This window comes from Pteropus vampyrus, unplaced genomic scaffold, assembly GCF_000151845.1.
Source record: "Pteropus vampyrus isolate Shadow unplaced genomic scaffold, Pvam_2.0 Scaffold99, whole genome shotgun sequence".
Lineage (NCBI taxonomy): Eukaryota > Metazoa > Chordata > Mammalia > Chiroptera > Pteropodidae > Pteropus > Pteropus vampyrus.
Genome location: NW_011888880.1, coordinates 3,828,597 through 3,838,745, shown reverse-complemented (window position 1 = coordinate 3,838,745; position 10,149 = coordinate 3,828,597).

The following is a 10,149-nucleotide window of genomic DNA, read 5'->3' as shown; positions in this document are numbered from 1 at the left end:
TTGTTATTGATTATTCAAAGAACCAGCTTTTGGTTTTATTGATTTTCTTTATTAATTTTCTGCTTTTAATTTCATTGATTTCTGCTCTAATTCTTAATATCTATATTCTTATCTTTACTTTGGATTTAATTTGCTCTTATTTTTCTAGTTTCCTAAATAGAAGCTTAGATGACTGGTTTTAGATCTTTCTTCTTTGCTATTGTATGTATTCAATAGTATAAATTTTTCTGTAAGCACTGCTTTCACTGTATCTCACAAATTTTGATAAGTTCTATTTTCATTTTCATTAATTTCAAAATATTTTAAAATTTCTTTTGAGATTTCTTCTTTGACACTTGTATTTAGTAATGTTTTTTAATCTCTACTTATTCGGGGATTTTCCAGTTATCTTTCAGTTATTGATTTCTAGTTTAATTCTACTGTGGTCTACAAGTAGACTTTGTATACTTTCTTTCCATTTAAATTTGTTAAGATGTGTTTTATGGTCCTGAATGTGGTCTATCTTTATGAATATCCCATATGAACTTGAAAAAAATGTGTATTCTGCTGGTATTAGATGGAATAGTCGGTGGCTACTCATTATATCCAGTTGATGGATGGCAAAGTTGAGTTTAATTATGTCCTTACTGATTTTCTGCCTGCTGGATCGTGCATTTCTGATAGAAGGATGCTGAAGTCTCCAACTATAATAGTGACTCATCTATTTTTCTCAGCATTTCTATCAGGTTATGTTCTGGTTAATTAGTTTCTCTTGAAGACAGACCTCACAAAGTATGGGAGGCCCCTTTGACTTTCAGCTCTTTATTTGTTGTTAGGACAGACTAGCAACTTCCAGGGTCCTTACATGCTGAACCAGAAAACATAACCATTATTAATTTTTAAGCATAAATGTGGACTAGTACAAGGTCTCCACCCAGAAGAAGGAGCGTGACTATCCAAAGCAACCAGATAATTTGAATTTGAGTTTGCTTTGAATATGAGGCCTGTAGAGAACACCAGTACTTGCTAGTCTTGGCAGAAGCATAAAACAGACAGAGAGAGTAGTGGAAGAAATACTGTCAGGATAAGGCATAAACAAGCGGGGCGGAAGAAGCCAGGTCTCTATAAAAGCAGCTCCAGCCCCTAAAGCAGCTCATGCCCACTCAGGAGAAGACAGTGAGGACTTGTTTAATCACAGAGCTGCCGTCAGAAACTGGATACAATGTTGTCCTCAGATGACCTTCCTTTCAGGCCCTGGTGGCCTGGCGAGGTGAGGGCTGCCTCTGTTCTTCTCCCCTTCTGTCTCCTTAGCTAACGTTGAAGAGCCTGATCAGCATACGTTTGAGTTAAGTTCTCCTCTGTCTCTAACATCCTAGAATTATACTGAGCACCGTGAAAATTCATTAGTTCAGATCACTTGTTCCAAATATCTAGTTATTCCATTTGGACTAAGCTGAAATTTATTTTTATTCAGAAAAAAAAAAATTACTATAGACAGCTCAAATTAAAAAGAAAGGGGATAGAGAATTTTTTTAATATTTAAAGACATAAGCTATCAGTATGTTAACTTAAAACTATTTTATCTATTAAAAATTTATGACTCAAGGAACTTCAATTAGGTAGAATGAATAAGTATTGTTTATCATTATCTTTTTAAACAAATATTTACTGATCCTCTCTATGGTCTAGGCACTGTACTAAGTTACTACTGCTGTTTGAATGTTTGTGTCCCCCCGCCCCCAAATTCATATATTGAAATCCTAACCTCCAAATGTGATTGTATTAGTAGGGAGGGCCTTAGGGATTTACTTAAGTCATGAGGGTAGAACCTTCTTGAAAGGGATTAGTTTTTTATAAAAGAGGCTCCAGAGAGATCTCTAACCCCTTTTATTATGTGAGGATACAGCTAGAACTAATAAACAAATTCAGCAAAGTTGCAGGAAACAAAACCAACACTAAAAAAATAGGTGTATTTCTACACACTAGCAGTGAATGATCCGAAAGGAAGTTAAGAAGATAATTCTATTTACAATAGCATCGTAAAGAATAAAATACTTAGGAATAAATTTAACCAAGAAGGTGAAAGACTTGTACACTGAAGACTATAAAATGTTGCTGAAAGAACTCAAAGACACAAACAAATAGAAAGACATGCTGTGTTCACTGACTGGAGGGTGAACATTTTGAGTCAATCCTAGCCAAAGTGATCTACAGGTTTCATGCAATCCCTATCAAAATCTGATATCATTTCTTTCCAGAAATAGAAAAATTTATCCTAAATTCATGTGAAATTTCAAAGGACCCTGAAAAGCTAAAATAGTCTTGAAAAAGAACGAAGTTGGAGGTCTCATACTTTCTGATTTCAAAACTTACTACAAATCTGCAGTAATCAAAACAGTATGGTAATGGCATAAAAACAGACATACAGACCAATGAAATAGAATAGAGAGCCCAGAGATGACCCCTCACATAGATGATCAAATGATCTCAGCAAGAATGCTAAAGCCATTCAGTGGGTAAATATTGCTACAAAGTGGATGAATCTTGAAGACATGCTAAGTGAAATAAACCAGACACAAAAGAACAAATATTGTATGACTCTACTTATATGAGGAACCGAGAAGAGTCAAATTCATAGAGACAGAAAGTAGAATAGTAGTTACCAGAGCCGGGGGTGGGGGATGAGGAGTTATTTAATAGGTATAGAATTTCAGTTTGGAAAGATGAAAAAGTTTAGGAAATGGATTGTGGTGACGGCTGTACAACAATATAAATGGAATCGATTCCATTGAATCAATGAAAAGTGGTTAAAATGGTAAATTTTATGTCATATATGTGTATATATATGTGTATTTATACATACATATAAATACATATATATATTTACAACAATAAAAACAAGCAAAATACAATAGTCCATACGTGGTAGGCTCTCAAAGAACATTGTTGTTGAAAACGTATGTGCACACATGAGCTATTGTTAACACCCTGTAATCCTATTTGCCACACGAAAAATAAATGTGAAATCCAAAATTATATATTATAATATTCTGTTCCCTTCCTTAGAAAAATGAACATTTCATACCTTGGCTTTTTTTTTAGAAATTCTAAAATTTTTAAGTAGTGAACCTTTATACAGTATTAAAATTCCATTAGATTATAATTAATCTATTCCACGTATTACATGAAATATTGAAAAATTAAGATATTTTTAAAAGATAATTATTTCCCTTTTCATCATCCGCTGTAAAATATTTGAAGTGCAAATTTTTAAATATCTTTACAATTCTGTAAAGTCTTTACCCACCCTTTTTGCAGATGTCTAAACAGTCCTCACACATTCACTGGAAAAAGAATAATGAATACCAATTTTCTTCTTTTTGCTGAATTCAGAATTGAAATTTATTTTTTTCTCTATGTGGCAGAAAATTCTTACTAACTCACAAAGCTATAATTGAAGTTTTTTGAAATGATAATCCCGTTAAGAAATCAGAATAAGAAGCTAGTTGAAAATTCAATTCAATGTCAAAATATCCTGAAGCTTTGCCAAAATCTCATTCTAAATCCAAATTATATCTAAAGGGATGTTCAAAATCTCAAATGATGTTCTGTGTTTTTATTTTTATATTCCTTGTCATTGCTATTTTTATCTTGGGATGGAAATGTTTCTCTACTCCCACACAGTCCAATTTTCAGTGTCATTTCTAATTAAATCGAACTCAAGCTAGAAAACCTTAAAATAAGGTTTTCATTCTTAAGATTTTATACTACAACCTAAAACAGAGACATGACTAAATAACAAAAGTCAGCTCTAACTCATGCCAATCAACTGGGCATTAAAACATTCACACTTCCTTGAATATTTGCACCGAACATGAATTAGATACGATAATAATTAATTAGTGAAAAGGTCAGCAATATAGAGTTAATTATGCCTACTTCATATAGGCAAATTAGAGTCAGAGGAGATGTCATGCAATTTTTCCAGCATCTCACTAACAATAATAGATGCAATCATTCCTGTAAAATATTACCCTCAACTCATCGAAGCAAGCCATTTCCCCAAATTTCTTTCTCAGTTCTTTCTGGAGCTTATCAAGTTTATAAAAAAATAAGAGTATGCAATATAAATCAATAATTGCTCACTTAAGACAATTTAGAAAATAAGTGTAAGTCCTTTCTGATACCATAAATAATTGTCAGTAAGTGGAAGATTGAATCACAAAATAAAATTATAAAGTCACCATAAGAAAATACTCTTGCATTCAGAAATGCCTAAGTATTGAAAGTAAACATTATGAAAAACAACAAAACATAGATTTTTCCTAGTAAGTACGAAAAAGTTGGAAAAAATAAATAACAAAAATATAAACAAATGTCCTTTGCGGGCTAAGTTCCAAAGGAGAAGGAGGCACTGCCACAAATGATTATACACATGTTTAGGAGTATGACTTGTCATAAAATTTTGAAAGTGAGTTTCTATCATTAAAATGTTGTAAATCCTCTTAGAAATTTGACTTTATGCTCAGGAAAACATTCAGGATATGTGGAAAGACTTATTCTTTTAACAAACATTTATTAAAAGCTAACTACATACCAGGCACCTGTGATGGACACAGAGTTGGGTCACCAGGATCACCCTTTAGGAAAGAGCTGTTTCCTCCAGCTGTCGCCCTCTGCAGCAATGGCCTCGGCTGCAGAGCCACCTCCCCCAGCCGGTGTCACCTCTTGACTGATGGAGACAGGGTATAAACACAGGTATAAAGGCCCACCCATTCTGGCCCCATATGGTGTGGCTCCGACACACCATTTGACCTCAAGAGCTGAGGCAGCCAGGCCAGCACTGCCGCTGGACTCCTGCCTCTGCTTGGCCCTGCTTCTGCCTCGTCCCTCCCACAGGTGTTGATCCAAAGGGTGCATTCTGATAAGCAGCCTGAACTCCAAACTCTGCCTAAGGGTGTGCTCCCCACAAAACCCCATCTACGACGGTTCTGTTCTAGAAGCTAGGGACACTGTGATGAACAAGATAAAGACCCCTGTTCTTGGCACTTACATCTGGTTTACAGGAAATAGAAAATAAACATGTAAACATAAAGATGAATAACTGCAGAGAGTAATAAGTGCTGTGAAGAAAACAAAACAGGATAGTTTGAGGGAGCATCTGAACCTGGGTGGGGGGTAATTATTTTGATTGAGAGGTCACATAAGGAAATAACATTCGAGCAAAAAAGAGCCTGCCAGGCAGAAATATTGTGGCAGAATGAGAAATTGCAAGAATAAAGACACTATGGTATAATAAAATAAAAATTTAAAGCTATTGGGAGAAAAATATCAAAGAATTTGTGATCTAGAATTAGGAAAGGGTTTTTAAAATAAGTCATAAAAAATTCAAACCACACAGAAAATTTAACTGCATCAAATTTTAAAATGTCTATATTACAAAATATGCTATACACAAAGAAAAGGAGTAAACCACAGACTGGGAAAAAATATTTGCAATGCATGTAATTGACAAAGAATTATTGTCCAAAACATGTAAAGCACCCTCCAATTTATATGGAAAAGAAAAAAAACTCTGTAGAAAGAAATGGAATCAGGAGATTAGAGCTTTTCATTTGGTACTAATGTTTCATTTCTATTAAAAATGATTTGAAGTAAGATATGAAAATGTTGGCTGAAAATTGAAATTCAACAAAATGAATGGGGAAATTAGCATTCATTTTAATTGGTATCTGCATGTTATTAACACATGAAATATTTTACAGTTTTAAAAAGGAATCCCATTTACCCAGAACTTAGGGGACAAGAGAAAGAGATTGCAGGACAGTTGTTGTTTTTCAGTCTGATTGTAACAGGAAGCAGGTGGAGGGGCTTAAACACAGGAGTGAGATCATAATTTTAAAAGTCTGTTTGTCATGTTCATTTGTTGCTTTCAGTTTTATATCCCACATATGAGTGAAATCACATGATTCTCAACTTTTTCTCTCTGACTTATTTCGTTTAGCATGACAATCTCAAGATCCATCCATATTGTCTCAAATGGCAGTATTTCATCTTTTCTTAGGGCTGAATGAAGTTAGGTCATTTCTTTCCAATATGTGAGTGAAATAGAATAGGGATAGGTCTTTGCTGGGGTCTCAGGTATGGCGTTTGTATGTTCATTGTTACCGAATTAAAACAGGATGAATTCTAGGGAGACTGGCAAAGCAAGTGCTCACAAAATATTGGTTGTTACGTTACTGGAGAGGCTGGGAACAGATTGGAGTCGAGACCCCATCTCAGTGGGCTATAGCTGTTTGACCCAGTGTGTCCAGCCCATGTGCCCCATGTGTGAGCTCAGACTCCACCAAGATGACTGCAGCCCCAGCCACTGTGTGACTATAACTGCGTGAGATGCTGGTACTCGGGGCAACTGCCTAGCTGAGTCATCAATCTTCAGATCTGTGAGAGATGCATAAGACCCCGTGACTGTTGTTAGCACATGTCACTGAGTCTGGGGTGGCTTGTCTACAGAAACAGATAAATAAAAATGCTACCATTACTCATGCTCAACTTTACTTTTATCTTCTTCCTAATCAATGGGCCTTTAATATTTATTTGGATTAGTTAATAAATTTAAATTTTTATCACTTTATCTATGGCAAAAGTAGCTTTTAACCTAAAGGCTTTGCCTTTGTCCTACAGATCAGTTGAACACACTTTGATCTTTTGAAAACTCTGCTTCTGAAAAAACTCAAATTAACACTGCGATCTTTTAAAAGTCAATGACATAAAAGTCTATGAAAAAAATTACCTGAAAATAACTTTATTTCCAAAGTTCTACATGACATCTTTACAAAAGAATGAAGAAATACACCACTAGAAAAAAAATTAAGGCATATTATGACAATCTTATCATAATTTTAAGCACAAAAATTCCTTTTTTTATTGTTTAATGTTATTCACTGAAATGTTAATCTATTTCTTCTGTCTAAAAAGACTTAAAAATAGAACTTGCCTTCCTCGTACTCTACTAAGCAGCTCTTTCAGAGCTGCTTTGTTGCTTAATCTATTCAGACATGATACAAGTCATTTCTCTAAATTAAAATTACCTTCCAAATGCCACTATCATTTTCTAACTTTCATGGCCACTTAACAAAATGCTAATTATGTAATCCATGGAGCCACATAATTTTTATTGGACAAAGTAACTATACAGAGATGAAGAGATCGCTTTAACATTACATTGCAAAAATTAATAAACAGAAACCGCATTTAAAATAAAGTCGGGAGGCTAGAAGAGAGGCCTCTCACATGTGTCACTCAATGCATACTACTGACCCCAACGGGAAGAGGGTACCTTGCATCTCTGACAGGAAGTGATAGTACTTCACTCTCAGCAGAAGGAAGAAAAGATTCCTCCTTGCCCCGTAACAGCCACAACTCAGCCAATGAGACGTCACTCCGCTTCGAACTTTGAGTTTCTTCCAACAGACTTTTCATTTAGAACAACTCCTCCCAAGTCCATAAAAGAGCATTTCTCTCCGTTTCTGTGGACTGGGGCATGGTTCGCCATTAGCCCGCATGTCTCAAATTGCAAAATGAACCCATTTTGCTTGAAAAATATCTGGCTATTTGTTTAAGGTAGACAACATCTAACTCTGTGTGTGTGTGTGTGTGTGTGTGTGTGTGTGAATTTGACATTATATAATAGTGGAAAGTCATTTCTGTGAAGCAAGGACATTTGACAACAATCATATTTGAAAATAGGTCCATCAAGCCTAAATTCGTTAACAGTTTTTGGTTTCTTGGCGATCATTGCACATCCTCTCCTCTATCTCCCGACCATATATAAAGAATTTTAAATATAGTGTATCAGTCAGTTACTGCCAGAATAATAGGTATCTATTTCTCAACCACGCATCTGAGGGTCAGCTGGGGTGGCTCTGCTCCATGTGACTCATTCCAGAGCCATGTGACTCATTCTGTTCTTCTCATGAGAATGGCAGAAGAATAAAAAGCACCAAAGTGCAAGCATGCTTCCAGCCTCCACTCATTGGCATTCTAACATCCTATAGGCCAAAGCAAGCCACATGACCCAAAGTCCAGGGCTGGGGAGGTGTGGCCATGGCAACCATGTAGATGTCCAATTCTACTATAAGGGAGCAAAGCATTGAGAACAAAACGTCAATCTACCATAGAGGGTAAATGAGGACAGTTACACACCCTTGAGCCCTGAATTCTAAACTTGTTCTAGCAGGATATACGTCTACCTGTAGACATATATCCTGATACACGCCAAACCCTAAAACCAGGTCAGTTCCCTAGTCTTTACTTCTTATTCAGGTCCCATTCCAAGTAAGAGGTCACACTTCTTCTTTGTCTAGACCAGATTGCATGATGCAATAGTAGACTGAACAGCACGCTACTCACTATCCACAGATATTCTAAAGGAATGACCTAATATGAACTTTTCTCAGAACAACACAATGGAATATATAAAAGAAGTATTGAAAGCATGATTTTGTACTGACAAAAGCAGTAATAGCTACCACTATTTATTGAGTTTAATATATGACAAGGACCATGTTGAATATTTTGTAGAATTACTTGACAAGACAGGAGGTATCTTGTCAAGTAATGGATGGAGTTAATTGTAAAACATGAATTACCATCTCATGACTGGGGGCTCTGTGGTAGCTATTACTGCTTTTGTCAGTAATATTTTATATCCACTACTAAATCCTAACTGAATACAGTAAACATTATAATTTTGGCTGCCATTCTTGTGGTAAAAGCAGAAATGATGAATGTATCACCACGAGGTATTTTGCCCTTTTCAGCCTAAGATTTTTTTTATTTCCTGGGACTTTATAATTTTAGTAGAGAGACAAAGAGAGGGGAAAAATATGGAGTTGATTTATTGAAATTGTAGATTATTTTGTGCTACAGGATACCCAGAGCACCCATTTCCTGTCCTTTCCAGCTGTGTTCTTCAGCTGATCTTTTGTTTAGTGAATTATGCCAGATTCTTCCAAAAGTTAATGTTTTGCTTAAGTTTTCAGAGCCAATTTCTCTTGCTTTTCACCAAGAGCGCTAACTGACACATAGGTCTCCCACATGAGTGAGCTAGCTAAGGTCACATAGAATGTCACCACTCACTAAATAACGAAGGTCCTCCATGGGAGGGTGGGAAGACATTTTTCATCTCTGTATACTTAGTGCCTAAAACAAATTCCTGGAATGTAACGTGTTATAGACAGAATGTGTGTGTCCTTCCAAATTCATATGTTGAACCCTAATACCCAGTGTGATGGTATCTGGAAATGGAGCCTTTGGGAGATGCTTAGGTCATATGCGGAGCCCTCATGAATGGGATTAGTGCCTTATAAAAAAAAACCCCAGATTGCTCTTTGGCCCCTTCCACTACTGTGAGGACACAGTGAAAAGACAGCCATCTATGATCTAGGAAGTGGACTCTCCGTAGACACCAGATCTGCTGGCACCCTCATCTTGGACTTCCCAGCTTCCAGAACTGTGACAGATAAGTTCTGTTGCTTACAAGCTACCCAGCCTATGTTAGTTTATTATAGCTGCTTGAAAAGACAAAGACAATATGTAGTTAATTTTTTTTCCAGAGTTCCATGCAGACCTTCTGGCTCCTTTCATTTAAAGATGACACCTGTCATTCCCCTTCATCCGACCGTTATTCTTCAACTTCCCCGAGTTTAGCAGATTTTAACCTAAGATGATTAGGGGCTCAGACTATTTCTCAGCAAATATTCAATAATCAAAATTATTCTGTGAGGGCTTATGTTAAATTTAGGGCCTTGTATTAATAAAATGTATACTAATTGCAAAGAGAGTTGTCCCAAGAGAAAAAATATGTGTCAAAATTTCCTTAGCCTGGAATGGAAATATCTGTAGAATGATAAATGTTGCCTATAATACTTTGACATAAAGAAAACTGAGGCTTTTTTAAATCTAAGTTAGCTTCAAAGAAAGTAAGGAGATTATTCTAAAACCATTCTGGGTATTGTCAGTTGCCAAAATAGCTTGAATAATAAGATTTAGGAATAAATTCTTTCCTTAATGGAATATACTTTTTATCTACAAAATAAAATTCAGGTGCAACATTGAGAGAAAAACTGAACTTTTCAATACCAAAAAGAAAAAGAAAAATTTGTTAAT